The sequence below is a fragment of the Rhipicephalus microplus genome, chromosome 6 (assembly GCF_043290135.1).
Source record: "Rhipicephalus microplus isolate Deutch F79 chromosome 6, USDA_Rmic, whole genome shotgun sequence".
Lineage (NCBI taxonomy): Eukaryota > Metazoa > Arthropoda > Arachnida > Ixodida > Ixodidae > Rhipicephalus > Rhipicephalus microplus.
Window position 1 is genome coordinate 87,777,216 of NC_134705.1, and position 17,087 is coordinate 87,794,302.

The 17,087-nt window shown below is 46.3% G+C and overlaps 1 protein-coding gene across 1 annotated transcript in view; it reads left to right on the forward strand.

The window, feature by feature from the left end:
- The first annotated feature begins 12,718 nt into the window (after positions 1–12,718).
- The window catches only part of LOC142764824 (uncharacterized), a 171,117-nt gene continuing 166,748 nt past the window's right edge, over positions 12,719–17,087 (forward strand). Inside the window, exon 1 of the mRNA XM_075865356.1 lies at positions 12,719–12,952. The gene's annotated coding sequence lies outside the window, so the exon portion shown is untranslated. The remainder of the gene's footprint in view (positions 12,953–17,087) is intronic.

Genomic DNA, 17,087 nt, shown 5'->3' on the forward strand with positions numbered 1-17,087 from the left:
AAGGGGTGGCCATTGCTTTGGAGAGAAAGATCTTCCAGCATCTTCTCTTTCAGCGCAGATGTTTGCCGTGCTAGGAGCCGCACCTGTCGATTTCACTTGAGTTTCTGACTTTCTCGTCAGATTTTGCACTGTCCTTCGTGAGGACCTTCGACGATGACGACGCCTTCGCCTTACTTTTTGCGCAGCTTCTCTGTGCGTCGAGTTGTCTCGCACCATTTGCCTCAGAATATAAATCCCTTTCTTAATCTGAGGACAGTCCTTGGAAGAAGCACTGTGAGCTCCTTGGCAGTTGGGGCATTTCAACGTAGTTGCATTACAGTCGTCTTCTGAGTGGTGTTCAACGCATCGGGGGCACACTGCGAAATTTCTGCAAACCCCCTGCACATGGCCAATCTTCTGGCACTTGAAACACGGCATAGGCTTCGGAATAAATGGGCGAACCTGGTGACGGAAATGACCCACCTTCACGTAAGAGGGAAGACAGTCACCCTTGAATGTTAGTCGCACACAACAAGAGTTGCCTAGGCGACCAGCATGCACAATGACGTTGTTTTCACTCACTGGTTTTATCAGTACAGGAAGATCTTCATTGGCGATTTCAGTGTCTATGTCATAGATAACTCATGTTACGGTGTCACCATTCGCTGGTATGATGGATCGGACTTTGATGTTTCCCAGCTATGACACATGCTGTAGCGTGTTCAGTGAACTTGGGTTCCTCATGTCGATTGCCAAAATATTCTTCCTCGTGTTTATCCTGATGTCCTTAATCTCGTTAGGCACAATGTTTTCAAGGTACAAGGACAGTGCTTGCCTGTTGAGGAAGCGTAGATTGGCAGTAGTAGTCTGCGGCACGAACAGAATGGAGTGAGGCCCTCGCTGAGGCGCTGTCCTCACAGTGGCTGTACTTGATGCCGATTATGCGTTCATGATTCTTCGTTTGGCCTTGCGGTAGAGCACAGGTTCGAAGTCGTCTTCCGAGGACTCGTAGTCTGATGCAGAGTACAGCTCGGTGTCCTCGCTCTCACTAGATGGATTACCACGCTTTCTTGAAGCAATGCCCGTGGATGAACTGGTACTGGGCGGGATCTCCGGGGATTGTACATCCATGACCACGATGTAGGGGGCTGGAGACCCCGCTGTTGCGCTGTGGAACGCAGAAAAAACAGCACAGACCGCAAGATGTGTTTCACAAGAGAATCCCAACGCTCTCTAAATTTTTCTAAAACCAAGGAGGTTTCGCCCAGCGAGTATAACGTAACAACGTTTTCTTGTCAGATAGTGCTCAATGTATATGCCAATGGCTGCTAAGGGGTAAAGAGAGACAGGAAAATTCGGCTTTTGGTTAACGCGCACGCTGCGAATTTTTATTGTTCGACAAATCACAGAAGAAATCTCTCACCGGCACTACCTTGGAGGTCCAAATGTAAGACTGGTTACACACTACGACTACGACTACGAATACCAGGAACGAACGGGCGCCGCTATAAGGAGCTTCGCCCCTAGAAACAGGAGCATTCTGGGCATTGATATTAGCGTACTGAGAAGGAGAGGTGGAGCCGTGTCTGAGGAAGTTGGCGACACCAGGAGCACTTTCTTCAATTTCTTTTTTTTGTTCATGAGCCGGCAAATGAAAACAAAATAAATGCTACAGAAGCACCGCGGGATAGGAGACACGAACGTGAGAAGCACTAGTCTTCACGAGAAGGCTGGATTGTGGACGCTAGGAAAAAAATCTGTCTCACACTCGACGCAACTGGATGCGCCCAGCCTTTTTCAGGATGCCAGCCCACACTACCTCGAAAAGACTCCGCACTTGCACTAGTTTGTGTATAGGTTTTGTCAGCACATATCATCATCATCATCATCATCATCATCAGCGTGACTACGTCCACTGCAGGACAAAGGCCTCTCCCATGTTTAACCAGTTAACCCGGTCCTGTGCTTGCTACTGCCAATTTATACCCGCAAACTTCTTAATCTCATCTGCCCACCTAGCCTTCTGTCTCCCCCTAACCCGCTTGCCTTCTCTGAGAATCCACTTAGTTACCCTTAATGACCAGTGGTTATCCTGTCTTCACGCTACATGCCCGGCCCATGTCCATTTCCTCTTCTTGATTTCAACTATGATATCGTTAACCCCCCTTGATATGTCTACTTAGGGCAGGTAATAACCGTGGAGCCGAACCACGAGATTGAAGTAACTAGAACATAAAGAATGGGGTGGAGCACAATTGGCAAGCACTCTCAATTTATGGCATGTAGATTGCCACTATCCCTCAAGAGGAAGGTATATAACAGCTGTATCTTGCCGGTACTTAGCTACGGAGCAGAAACCTGGAGACTTACAAAGAGGGTTCAGCTTAAATTGTGGACGACGCAGCGAGCAATGGAAAGAAAAATGGTAGGTGTAACCTAAACAGACAAGAAGAGAGCAGAGTGGATTAGGGAACAAACGGGGGTTAGGGATATCATAGTCAGCACATATAGTTTGCGATAATACTAACCGCAGCATGGAGTCTGAAGGAAATGGGTGCTGGGTGGTCTTCTTTGTTCCTCTTTTTTTTTCCTCTGGTGTCTGTGTGCCATATCTTTTTGTCTCCGTTTATTTCTATTTCTTTAACTTCTCTTTCCGCGTACTTCAGTTTCTCACTCTTTCTATATATTTCTTGATCACAGCATGTTCTCTCTTTCTATTCATCCCTACTTTCCTTAGCTTTCTCTTCTTTCCTTTCTTTCTCTTTCTTTTATTCTTCTCGTCCTCTCTCTTCATTTGGTTCTCTTTTTCTCGATGCTGTATGTTTCGCTCTCTCTTCTTTTTCTTTCTCTCCTCCTCAACCTAGCATATCTTGTCCTCAGCCTCCTTTCCCTCTCTCATTCTCTTGCTAAGCTGCACTACATCAGGCCATGCTATACCTTGCTCGTGTGCTTCTCTCTCTCTATCTTTGTGTGTGCTCTTTCTTTCACCGATTAAAGTTGCAAAGCATGCCGGAAAAAATCAGCGTGCGTGTTCTGGAAGAGAAGATGAAGAGGATGAAGAGAGCGCTTGCCATTTCATGATAATGATAATTTCAGTTCAGCCGTCTCGTTCACCCTTTGCTTCACGCTTCAGCTCTTGTCTAGGCATTGCAACTCCTTTCTTGAGAGCGCGACGGATGGACATTTGACGTGAGCACTACCAGGCTTATCTATTGGTTTCGCATCTACAGCGAAACGTGTTACCATTCTAGTTAGCAAATGGTGCGAGGCAACATGAAATGGTTGGGGCTGAAACTATAAAAGGGCCCCTATAAACTACTCCAGGTTCAAAAACGAGATAGTGGTTTCGTTTCTTTGAAAGATGAAAAAAAAAAACATTACTATACCCTTCCGCTGTATTGCTCCTTGCTATTTGTTTGCATCATAAAACACGCGCAAAGCTGAGCTCTAATCGTCATGCCTATCAGGACTTCGTGCTTGAGGGCTATACGCGCTGTTATGTCCACTAACTCAGTTAAGAACTCTGAACGAAGTGAAATGCCATGATCGCGCAGCGTAGCTATGCGAAACAAGGCAGAACGCGACTGAATGACAAGGCAGAATAGAAGACAATTAACAGTTAGTATTCCTCGTATATGACGAAATCGAGATGCCCATTGTCTCACGACGTCGCGTCAACTGACTGCTTTCGTCATAGAATGCTGGAAGTATGTGAAAGTCCGCATCAGTGGCTAAGGTGCTCGGCTTCTGACTCGCGAAGGTTGCGGCTTCGATCCCGATTGTGGCGGTCGCATTTACTTCAAGGCGAAAACGTTGATGACCGTGTGTACTGTGCTATGTCAGTGCACGTTCAGGAACACAAGATGTTCTAAATTTCCGGAGCCCTCCACTACGGTGTTTCTCATAATCATATCTTTGGGATGTAATAGCCCAGATATTATTTATTTGAAATGTCAGGAATCAGATAAAATAACAAACCTGTTTTCTGTATTGTCCGACGCTGTTTATAGACCGTCTAAAGAAATTAAAATTGAGCGTTATGAATGGTTGGGTGTTTTCCGAATATTTCTTCACTCCTGCAGCTGGAAAAAAAATGTTTACGCTGTATTTCCTACGCCTCAGAAATAGTATGGTTCCGCATGAAACGGACGTGCGTCGTGACCATTGCAAGTTTCCACCTTCGAAGGTCACGCCGAAACAAAGAGAAGCGCGAGATGAACGGGTAGAAGTTCTGAATTTCCACCCTTTGAAGGCATCGTAACAGCGACCCTGCACGGGAAGATACAGTGTTGCGCAGTCACGATCCAGCTTTGCAACTCCCGCCCCTCCGTTTCGAAACTATACCGGGACACGCGTGAACAACTGAGACACGCCCATCTCATTCTCACCTTCTGGCAGCCAGCCTCTTCGTGCGCTACGCGCCAAGCTGCGAACACATTCTCTTTGCCGCGTTTAAGCGCAGTACAGACTCTCACGTCGTGGCTCAAGCGAAGAACACAATGACCGCCGCTGCTGTAATTTTCCTTTTTGTCGGTGCATACCTTTCCGCCATCTTTGTCGTCGCCCTTCTTGGACGGAAGTTTCGTCCGACAACAATGAATGGGAAAAGCTCGCGCAATAGGTGAAGGGGGGGAGGGTAGGCTAGTAATTGGACCGATTAAACCCGGTGAAGAAGAATGCGCGACAGGTGCCCCTTCTTGAGTTGAATGCGTGCCCGGTCGCAGGAAGGAGGAAGGCTTCGGTCGTCTATGTCGGCGCTGCATCGCATGACACGCGTGGGAAGATGCCGTGCTCTATCGGTGCGGCGATGACGGCTGCGATGCTGCGATGCGCGGCTTCTTGCTGCGGGGCATTCTCGGAGCGAACGAAGCCGATTCCTTCTCCTGGAGTGGATGTAGTAGCGTGTCCACAGTTAATTCAAGAGGTTTGTGGGGAACGTACCACAGTAGTCTGCTTCACTGCGGGCTGACTTGTGCATCGCGAGAAGAAATGGAACAGCGCGACTTGAACAGCACGACTTGCCTGCCGTGTTCACTTCGTCCCGTCCTCAGCGCTTTCTCGTACAACCATTCACTGGGTGTACGACAAGGGACTTGGAGGGAGTGACATGTTGCGGACAGGAAAAGAAACATGTTAGCCAAGGCACGCTTGCCAAGTTGGTGTCAATCCGTGATTAACAGCACAACTTCCTGCAATAATAAGAGAAGAAACATCTTTATTTTCTTTTTGCTGCACACCTACCAGGAACGGAGCAGTCGAATTGCTCTTTACCTTAATCTACGCCAAATAAGGCATAACAGCAAAACAAAACAAGGTTAGAGTCTCTCGTGTGTTTTGGCTCACAGGGGTAGCTCATGTCCTTGTAGAAAGTGGTGCTGTAAGAAAGAAAAAAAAACCCTGCGTTTTCTGAACGTTTTATAAAGACTAAAGTGCAGCGAGTTGTGTGTCGTTATCCGTTCATAAGAAGTCTTGGTTCTACAGAGATCACAGCGAACACAGAATACAGGAAGAATGTTCGTTTGTCGCTCTATCAAGGTGAAGGAAGAGTTTCAGAAATATGATTTGCATTCGACAGCACATTCATGGGGTCGCCCGGTGTCATTGTCTATATACTTTTCTTATTATTAAATGTATACAAGGAGAGGTTGGCGCCAATGCGTGGCTCGGGCTACTCGTCTTGCACAAGCCGAAATCGCATGTTTTGTAGCAAACACGAGGCTATACATATGTACATAGCACAACGCTTACGCAATGAGTCCACGCTTTTCAATGATGAGGGTCCACACCACACATACATATGTCCACACTATATAGAAATGTGTCCGCACCACACAGAGTTTGTAAACATACAAGTAATCATGCCAATTTAAGTGTTCACACAAAACACGAAAGTTCAATTAAATGTCTAAGGTGATCTTGTCGCTTAAGTAGTGAACTGTTTCCAGAAAGATTTTTCGAAAAATATCATCGTGAAACATGAAAATATTGTCTTGAAACATACCACTTAGCAGTGGCGATAATACTTTTTTTCGTTTAGTGCTTTTGAGCTCTTTCTGATTCCTTCAGAGAATGAACGGCTGCACGCACTGCAGTGGCTTGTAACTTTCCTTTCCTTTTGGCCATGGAGCCAAGATTTTTGCAATTGACGGAGGTCGCTTATCTAAAGAATTTATTTTTGTGAAAGGTTCCCTCGAGGTACGTCATAATTTTTACAATTTAGAAGAATGTACTCGACATCTTCTTGAGCTTCTCTACATGAGCAAATAGGACTGCTAGCTTTCCTCATTCTACACAGGAAAGCTTTCGTCTAGGCTGTACCAAGTCAAAGCCTATGGACGACTGCTTCTACCCATCGGCTAACCTTCAACCGAATATTTAACTCTGTATCTGTATCAAAGTTAAATAAGTGAGAGTTCTGCGCACCACTTTCGAATCAGGTTTCCACAGACAGTTGACGGCTCAGCTTATTTATTAGACATCGTGCATCACTCATCGATAGAGGTAGCAGTAATATATTATTTTGCTGATGTGCTGCATGTGCAATGTGATCAGCTATGTCGTTTCCTGTGATTTCACAGTGGCTTGGCACCCACTGGAACATTATGGTATGGTTTAAATCGTTTGCTTTAGCGTACGTCCTCTGTATTTCATATGAGAGCTCACTAGCTTTGTTGCCCAAGCTGATTACTTTTAAAGAAACTAATGAGGACTGTGAGTCGCTGACAACTACCCATCGAAGTGTACCTGGCTGTAAACATATTAAGTGTAAAGCACAGAGTACTGCATAAAGCTCTGCCGTCGTGGATGTTGTGAAATGGCTTTGCTTAAAAGCTTTCCTCGCTTGGTATGCAGGTACAAAGAATACCGACGTAGAGCTTTGATTCAGACATGATCCATCAGTGTACACGTGATTATAGTCTCCATACTTGGCAGAAATAGGTGTTAAAGTTAATTGCTTCATTACAATTATAGGCATATAATTCTTACAAGTTAATCTCGTAATTGAAGTTGTAATATCTGAGATAGAGAGTCGCCATGGTGGGTGGGATGCACATGGTGGCCAGTATTCATGCCTAGGCAGTAAACTCCTACATTCTACGATAGTTCTATGTATTCTTGCGGCTGATCTCTCCTGAATAGCTTGGTATAGGGGATTATTACCGCGTTGAGTTGCCAACCGCAGATAATGCCGGCAAGTTTTCGTAATTCTCATAGCATAGAAAGTCGGTTGACGAGACTCCGCAATTACTAAAGCACTGGCAGACGCTTGGAGTACACCAAGACTTCTACGAAGGCTTCTGGCCAACAGTCTTTGGATCCTCTCCTCTAATAAGCAGGATATCCCATGTAAAGTCGGGGCAGAGTAAGCATTTCTTTGTCCAATGTTTGCTGAATGTACACTTAGTAAAGAAGAACATGAACTACGCCATCTCACTCCGGTCAGTCGACGTGATATATTGATTAGGGAGTTAACTTTTTCCTCTAATGACTATCTGTGGGGCCCAAGACAGACGTCTGTCTAAAATAACCCCTAAAATTTGTGCTGTCGACCAAGTTGTAAGCGCTGAGAGTCTACCTGAAGCTTAAATTTCTTAAGGCGTTTCCGCGTGAATAGAAGTACAGCTGTTTTCTCATGAGATAGAATCATGCCTATGCTCTTAAAAAAGTAATTATTTATTGTCAGGCTATCTTCAAGTTTTTGCTGAGCTGCTTCAGTACTCGTGTCTGATGCCCTAATGCACAGATCTTCTCTATATAGTGAATATTTTATACTAGTAGGTAAGATATGCGATAGTTCAGCCAGAACGCAAATAAATAAAATAGACTTACGCTACCCTGCCGAACTTTTTGACTAACTTCATGCTCTTTACTCTTTATTCACTCTAAATCGAGCAGTGCTGGCCGGCACTTAATTAGCGTGAGACCGCAAACGCCGATACACCACAGCACAGGCTTGAGATAAGAGAAAAACAGAAACTGTCCCCTATATAAGGCGTATTCATGTTTAAGTAGGTTCGTTAAGGTAACGCTTGTAGTTTCAGAATGAATTTCTGCGGAGTAGTTGAGCAGCCCATCTGTGCAGGTACGTAGGATTAGGCGGCACGCGTAAGTCGATTTATCTGTCGTGGTCGGGATGCTGCATGTCTTCGCAGTATCCTAAACCCCGAAGCGACGTGAGGGCCCCCTACCAAAATCCTCGTAATTCCATCACGCGCTGATCGTAAGGGCATTAGATGTAGGGGGTTCGAAAATACGCGGAAAAGCGCTGCAGTGAAAAGTTCTTTACCAGAAACTTTGTCTACATCGGCTACTCCTTGCCCCTTTCACCATTTTGGAGGAAACTGTGCAGGCCAACGCCCACTTTCTCGTTAACAAGCATTCGTCGTCGCTGTCGAACGCGGGCGTGTTTCACCCAAAACAGTCGGACGCCCAGTCCGGTACGCGTGTCTTCGCGAGGAACAATTCAACCCTGGTGATGCTTCCCTGTCGACAACGGGGTTAGGCCACGCAGCTGGTTGGGCAGTGGCCGCGCTCCAATCTGCTCGATAGATGATGGACCTTCTGCGCACCTTGCACTCCATGGTATGCGCGGTGTGAACGCTCACCGATGACGCAACGGGACGCTGTGCTTTCGTCGGTGCAGTTTAGGCGTACGTCATCGCCCTCTTGGTCCCGCCTGATCGCAATTGGCCGGGTCATTAGGAAGAACGCCGCGCGACGGCTTTGAACGAATGGACGATGGTCGAAAGGTGGGACAGTACCTCGGAAGAACTGCGGCATGCATGAAGTAAATCATGCATGCCTGACTGGGACTCCAATATGAACGAAAGTGTACTCACAATCACTCCGTCCCTCAAACACACAAACAAAACGGGCTCGAGCGCTTCGGTCTCTCTTGCACGAGTGGAAAACTCAAGAAAAAAATAAAACACAATGCAAAAAAAGACGAAAACAAAACCTGCACGAATCGTGCTCCAGCTTGAGAGACCACTCCGATTGACGATTGATGGTGTGCGGTACCATTCGGTTTGTCCCTTTGCGCTCATAGTTTGTTGGTCCCGCGCACAAAAGGGCTTTGCTCGATGGTTTGTTTCCTGCGTGCATCGTCAAGACGAACAAGAATCGAGTTGGGAAATCAGTTGCGGTCCTTTCCTTCCCATTTTTTTTCTTACTCTTCGTGTTCTTTACTTCTGTACTGCCACTCATTGTTCTCGCCTAAAAGCAGGAACGCGCTGATGGGCATGCTTTTGCTTTGACATTGCTCGGAAGTCAAGCCGAGTGTCTCTGCAATAATCCTGGAATCGTTATTTTGTTTTTCACAAAATGAGGAATGATAACCGCTGCTTGTTGCACAGGCTTTCCTCTCTATTCAACACCTGCTCCTCTCCCCCCTCCCCCTCGCGCCGCGAACACGTACTGAGCGTTTTTCGTTGATCATTTCTTTGGCTGTACATAAAGAAATGCTACTTTGAATAAGCTCTAAACTATTAATTTCAAACTATGCTTGAAATTTTTATGCGGCTCAAGAGCGTATCTGAATTCTTTTCAAGGGGAGGGTTCGTTGACACTACTTTATCTCCTATGTTTGTGCTTGCGCTTGTATGTTCACTTATATGCAATCATGCCAGGTGGGTTTGAACCCCGCCCCCCCCCCCCTTTCCTCATCATGGGCCGGGCCCATGATACGGCTTACCCGTTACGCTTATCAATCGACGATCAATGAAATGTCACACCTTCTTTGAAACATTTCACGCCATTTGATTTATTTGGTTAAGAATTATACGTTAAGAAATGAACGTTAAGAATTGATTGATATGTGGGGTTTAACGTCCCAAAACCACCATATGATTATGAGAGACGCCGTAGTGGAGGGCTCCGGAAATTTCGACCACCTGGGGTTCTTTAACGTGCACCCAAATCTGAGCACACGGGCCTACAACATTTCCGCCTCCATCGGAAATGCAGCCGCCGCAGCCGGGAATCGAACCCGCGACCTGAGGGTCAGCAGCCGAGTACCTTAGCCACTAGACCACCGCGGTGGGGTGAACGTTAAGAAGTACACATTTACTTTAGTGAGATGTCGATCTTAGTTCTTTTTTCTTGAATATTTTCGAACACTCATGTTTCACTTTTTTTCTTTTATGCTATTATTATGAAGTCTTTTTTCTTTAGCAGCAAGCCACCATAGATATATATCCGAGAGTCTAATTCGGAACGGGTGAACTTTTACTCTCTGTTATTTCATGAACAATTTTAAATTTAGGCCACACATTTTAGCTGTGGCTAAGATAATCCGTTCGCACAGACAACATTCCCGGAAGAGATTTACACTTAATACAGCCCGGTACTTGCTCAAAACATAGACTGGACTCACAGGTCTACCCTTTGTCAGTGACCATTTGTCTTCGCTAATAGTATGGCCACTGTGATTGGCTGAAAATGTGATTATCTGAAAACGTTCTTTCTCATTACCAATTCTGTTTCGTTGGGTAGTTGCGTGAATCGCGGCCCGGCAGTGTAGAAAATCGCGTGCAGGGGTGCAAGTTTCTCGCACGCTCACACTTTCGGCAGTTCAACGCACTACCATCCAAGTTGACTTTTGATGAGAAATACAAATCGTGTTTCCCGCCTTCCGTCATTAACGCCACCTCTAATTCACGTCGCGGAACATTGCGTGTGTGTGTGTAATTACAAAACAGTCGAACCACTGAGCGGCACTAAGGGACGCTGGGCTTCTCAGCCTACTGACCTTTTCACCGGCCCGACTAATTCGGTCGGCCACGCGCTCATCAGCGCAGTCGAAGACACAGACGTCGACGACTAACTAAGCGTCACTTTAGGTAAGTGCCCCGTCCCATTCAGTGGTTATATGCCGAACTCATTACTGCTTCTACTCTAACTTGAGATACGTCGCAGTCCTGTTCCGCGTGCAGCCTTTTTCCGTGCTAACTGGCACCGTGACCAAATCACGTCATGTCATTGTGACACGAAGAATTACGCGTGTGGATTGAATGCATGTCTGAAGTGAGCAGGAAACCTTGACGAGCAGTGCGTGAAACGAAAGCAAAGCCTTATGCATGTGACATGAAAATTCATCCGCAGTGCCTCAGTGAACTTGATAAGCTCGATAAGCTCCATCGAGCTTTTGAAGTTCGCTGGAGCATTGCGGATGAACTTGCTCTTCAATTATTTTGAGCGATGTATTCGCATTAGTTCACCACTGCAGCGTATACATGTACGGCGTATTCTGCGCATAATTTGATATATTATGTGGGAAGGCGATAATATTATCGTAAGCACGCAGAAGGCGATACACGGAATAACTTTTAGAAAGGAAACAATTGAAAAAGCGCGATCTTCCTCCCTATAATGTCAATCTATAAGGCTGACTGCAATAAAAGAGTAATGCCGCAATCCCAGTAAACCCGGTAAACTCAAACTGTCTACTGACTGCGATATTCACCGGTGCTATAACGTATAGTTTGAAAAAAAAACGCAGCGCATGCGTTTTATTTGCATTTGAGAGTGACTTTTGGAAGGAAACTCGAAGAATTGCCGCGTGAAGTTGGATTACGTAACGCCTCAGCAAACACGAGAGATCACCGTCATCGTTAGTGGCGTGAACACAGGGTGCTGTAAAAACATCTATGCCACGCGGTGGCATCATTGTGGCGTCAGAAATAGCCAAAATGCGTGACGTCATTGCGACAGCGTCGAGACATCACTATAGCATCACATATCGTGATATGTGATGCTATACGAAGAAATCATGACTTTAAATCGTCGCTTATTCGTATGAGGTGGTAATGCAAAGCTTTCGGGAGCGATCAAACTTTCTGCGAAGAGGAGGAAGAAAAGTAAGGCTTTACACCTTCGTGTCGTCCTAAGTGAATTCAAAGGGACACCACGGCTTATTGAAGCCAGTTCCAAATTATCTTGCAAGTACATTGTCTTCTTCTTGCACTCGCAGCGTCAAAGAAAACCCTGCGCCAGCGTTGTACGAAACACGAGGTCTCGCTATTGTAGGAATCCGTCGCCAGCTGACCTAGAGACAATCACGACGACCTCACGGCACATCCCGCATCACGCGGAGACGCTTCGATATGCGACAATGTCGGGCTCCACCATACGCCGACCCCGCCTCTTGCTTTTTTTTTTATTCTAGATAATTGTGCAGCGGAGTGGGTACGGGTCATCGCGTTTCCGTTCGCGAGCAGTCGCAGCCCGCGTGTTTGTCTTCTCGAGCCTTGTCCGTCGTCTCAAGAGACACGAGTGCGCGTGCGCACGTCATCGTGAAAGGCCCAGCTAACGTCATGGTTTTTCGCTCGTACTCCCACATGTGCATCCGCCGCCTATTCGACGTGGCGAAGCATATGTGCTCAGTCGGGCAGGTAGGCAGGCGTGCGGGTGCGTCGTGCCCTCAACGGGTGAATGGCGTGGACGGCTGGCTTCTTTTGACTGCGGCGTGCATACTTAAGCGGACTCCCTTCTGGGCTGGGATCAGCCGGCGATCTGTTCGGAAACAAAACAACGGCCGCAAAAAAAAGGCCAAAGGTTGTACCTTATGGACGTTATTTCTCTCCCCCTCTTGTTTTACTCGCTAACAGCGAAGCTTCGGCTGCGGCTCTTCCGTTTCTGCCAGCCAGCCCTGAGGAGGACGATGAAGGGGGGGGGGGGGGTGTTCTGATGGTCATGAGACACAGGAAGCGTTCGTTCGATAGGCGTTAGAGATATCCGACTTCCGGTCCAACCATCGCGCGATGTCATTCTCTCCGTGTTTCTTGTCTTTCTCCGCTCTTTTGTCTTCGTACTATGATGTTTGCCGTTTACGCGCGCCGTACGCACTACGCTGAACGACGAGCCCGAGGCTTAATGGACGCAGGCCCACACGTGGACACCCTGCCAAGTGCACCCTCTTCCGATGGCCCCCAGAAGTGCCGTATGCATCGTTGGCTTCGTTACCTGCCGCGAGGTTATCTGTGCTGGTTTCTTACTTTTTCGCTTTGTTCTGTTTCTCTGGGTGCGTCGTGAAATCGTTAAGAATGTTCAAATGATTTCGGCTTCTTATATTATTTTGTTTGTGCGACCCACACCGCTAACCTAGACGCCGAATAATGGCTCTTTGTGATTTTACATTATACTGGTAATCGTTCTTTACTTGTTTCGAATCGGTGAGCGTTTGCAGTCTTTTGATTAGCGTAGCTTTTACAGACGCCCATCTTTCAGCAGTTAGGTATAGTACGGCTACAGCGACTTGTGTTCACTAACTAGTAAATGCGCGAATTTTGTACTTAACTATTTATCCTGGGTCAATTTTTATCTCACGTAGGACTTACTCCGCAAAAATCGATTTTAAATTGAAAACCTGGTCACTTTTTGTCAACGAACTTTTGTGGGCTGACCTGCATATGAACAAAAAAAAAAGAGAGACACACTCATATACAATTATGAGCGTTCGGTTTACGATTATCGGTGCTTACAGTGTGTAAAGATAGCAATACCTTGACGAAAACAACTGATAGAGTTGCAACGGTAGGTACACTGTATATGCCGCTTTCCTGTCAGCAACCAACGGGGCAGTGTTAACGCGACGACTCATACTTTCTCGACTCCAGACTGCGCGTTTCGGAACTGTGTGTGGGCTTCTTCCAAATAGCGGCTTTTAGTAAAGCGTACACTATGTCAGTGCGGAAGCAACGGACACTGTACTAGACTTCACTAATGAGCTGACTACCATGCATGCCAAACACCCTCACTCAGAGACCGGTGGCTCGGCCTTGAACGTCTCGGTTGCGAGAATCGCATTATAAGGCGACGACGAGACTCGTCGCCGCTGTGCGCCGCTAACCGTTTTTTATTGCTACCGTAACGAAACACTGGCCGCCGTTTGGCGTTCCCATCTGCCAGCCTGTCGAAGGTCAGTTCTTTATGGTTGCTGGTTCAGATACGTCACGCCACTGGTGTCCATATAACTTTCGCGCAGCTGGAGACGTTCAGCGCTAGCTGACCCTGACGACTTGCATGTATGTTTCTTTTTTTTTTCACTCAGGGCCGTACAGCATACGTCTTTTGACCACCAGCTACAAACTGAGCGCCCAACAATAACATTATGACGGGTCCCCAAGGTCGCAGTATAGGACAAGGGACTTAAGCCGTCACGTTTTTTATTTCTTGAAATGTGAGCAATAATGGCACATCTATCGACCCCAGACATGGTCGTGATGTCGTGAATTGAGCTCTACGTGCGAACTGTAGGCATGTTGCCTTCGCAAAGAAGCTGAAGCTCACTATATTTTGTTAGGAGGTGGTTCTAAAATATTTGTTTTCCGACAGAGACACCTCGGGTCAATCACCCGTGGAACTCAGTTTTGATTCAGAATTTCAGAACCAGAGCCCCTTCAGAGAGATGAACAGTCTGAAGAGGCTATATAGCAGACATTTGTATACACTATCCCTAGAGTGGTGCAGCGGTTGCGGGTTCGATCCAGGTCGGATGAAGGCGAGAATGCTAGAGGTCCATGCACAGATTTAGGAGCACGTCAATGCACATCATTGGTCGGTGTACCCGGCGCCCTCTACTTTGACGTGCCTCAAGTACAGATTGTGGTTTTAACGCGATAGTTTGAAACAACTCGTTTCGCACAAATTTCGGCGTCAGCGCCGTTGGTTGTGAACGATAAATCACCATGTTATGCGTGTCCGAAAAATCTAAAAAGATAGAAATAAAATAAATAAGCCACTAAAAACCCTGGAGCAAACTGCGGAATCAACCAGGGTTGTTGGGGTCTGATTGGGAATCGAATTCTGGTCGTTTGCATGGTAAGGGGGGATGTTCTACCACGCTGCCACGCCTCTGCTTGTGGAAGGACACTGAAAAGAACTACCTCTGCTTGGAAATGCAGTAAAAGTAGCTTTCATGCTTCACAAACACACCCGTCCTGTATATATGTTTAAGAATGCAACATAAAATTCTGCATTAATAATGCGTGGTCAAGCGCCCATTGCCAACAAGCGTGAGAATATTTGATTATCATAATAACTCCGTGGCTGAAAGCTAATATGCCACTATAAAAGGCACACATGCTCCTGCGTATATATTCCCTCAAGGTCGCGTATTGGGTGCATAGCAAGTTTGAAAAGGTTTACAGCACTAACTTTTCAAGTACGCACTACAGGAAGAGGATATCGCTATCGCGTTCAACTCTTAAAGGCGAAGCTCTAGGATGCCCTAAATTTTTGGCACATCAAAATAGGGAGTATTTAGAACGTCTTTCTGTTCGCCAGCAATGATCGTCACGTGGCTTGTTCTCGTTTGCTTTCATGAAAACATGGCGCTCGCTGCAGTTTCCTGTCAGGAATGCTGTCAGCGAAGTTGAAATCTGGGTTTGAGGGTGTGCGTTATCATCAAGGATTGCAGAGCAGGTTAATCTGGACATAATAAGATGACACACAACTCAAGGCGACACTAGCACCTTTTGTCATGTGTCTCGATTAGGACGACACTGATGAATTTAAGATATACGATTCCTTATGGCACTTACCCACAAAAGCGTATCAACCAAAAGCCTTGTGACGGGATGTTCATGAAAACACCCATGAAGCTAACAAAAATTTAGGTTAAGATTAAAACATAGAATAAAGGAAAATGCTAAATGAGCAAGCGGTCAGACTACGCGTTGGAATTTATGACAGATGATAACTCCCGCGATTATAGGTATTTAGATATGAAGGGATAGACGGAGTTGATTTAAAGAACGAATTTCATTGTGTGCGTGTCAGCATACGCTGCTCTGTTCCATGAAAAATGCTATGTGAGAACGGTAGTGCAGAGGCCGTTTATGACCTGGAAGTACCAGGCGCGCGAAGATAACAAAAAGAGAAAAAAAAACCAAACAGACTGGATGGCTGGCCACTCTCATTAACAGAGGTTTCGGACCCATGGCCAACAGAAACTTTTCAAAATGTCGCAGGGCACAGGTTCTTAAATAAATAGACATTTTATAAATTAAGAAAGCAGATATATTCATTGCTTTGGTGATTATAAACAGATACTCCTGGTCACACGTTTGCCGTGTTTCGTCTTTTTTTCATGTTGTCGTACTTATCACCATTTGCTTCGGCTATCACGACAGTAATGTTTAATGATAACAGCTGCTAGTATTTTACGTTCTCGAACCGCAATATGACCATGAGGCATGTCTCATTGAGGATCTCCGAAAATGTCGACCACTTGGAGTTCTTTCAACGTGCAACTACTATGGCTAAGAACACCGGCCTCTCGCCTTCGGCTGCCATCGAAATTCCACAGCAAGGATCGAGCCCATGTCATTTAGGTCAGCATCCGAGCGTCATGACCACTGGGCCAGCGCAGCGGCTGGACCGCCAGAAACTGTTTAGGCTCTTTGCTTGTGTCCACGATGAACACCCGAGCTTGAATACGTGCGCGTTAATTGCTTCATTGTTTTATAACGCTCGCCAGTAACGATGAAGCACGGAAGAAAGGACGCCTCTCATCTCCGGCTAACCCAACCTTATGCAACGCTCCACTGAGAACTCATTGTTCACTGGCGTTGGGCAGTTATGTAACTAAAGAAGCCTGACGAAACCAAAGGTATGGCCAACCGGTCGCAAGGGTCATGACTCTTAAGCATGGTATAGGGCTTAAGAAGAAGCTGATAAATGGATGCTCTCGAGTTTTGATTGCTGCGTTAGGATCAATCGGACGCGATACCCAGTGGTTAGAGGCGCGTGAAAAAACGCCTTTCTTTGACGTTGAGGCTTTTGGTCGGCGTTTCAGCTGTTTGCCCAGTCGATATTTTCGCCTTTGTGCTTTTTTTCATAGACGTGTACTCTTCCAAAGCGCATGCAGCCTGTATTTCTTTTTGGTGCGCTGAGTCTTCCCATTCCACAAAGCATGCATCAACTAGCCTCACAACAAGTTCAAGTAAGGCATACAGTAATGTTGGAGCACCACATACAGAAAGTGAAGTGCGTTATAATTTGCTTGCTAGGAACTGCTGATTTCCGCCCCGTAAGACGGCCTTCGAGTTCATGCGATATACACAATGCCTTTTGACCCACCCCCCCCTTCTCTCGTTTCGAGACCT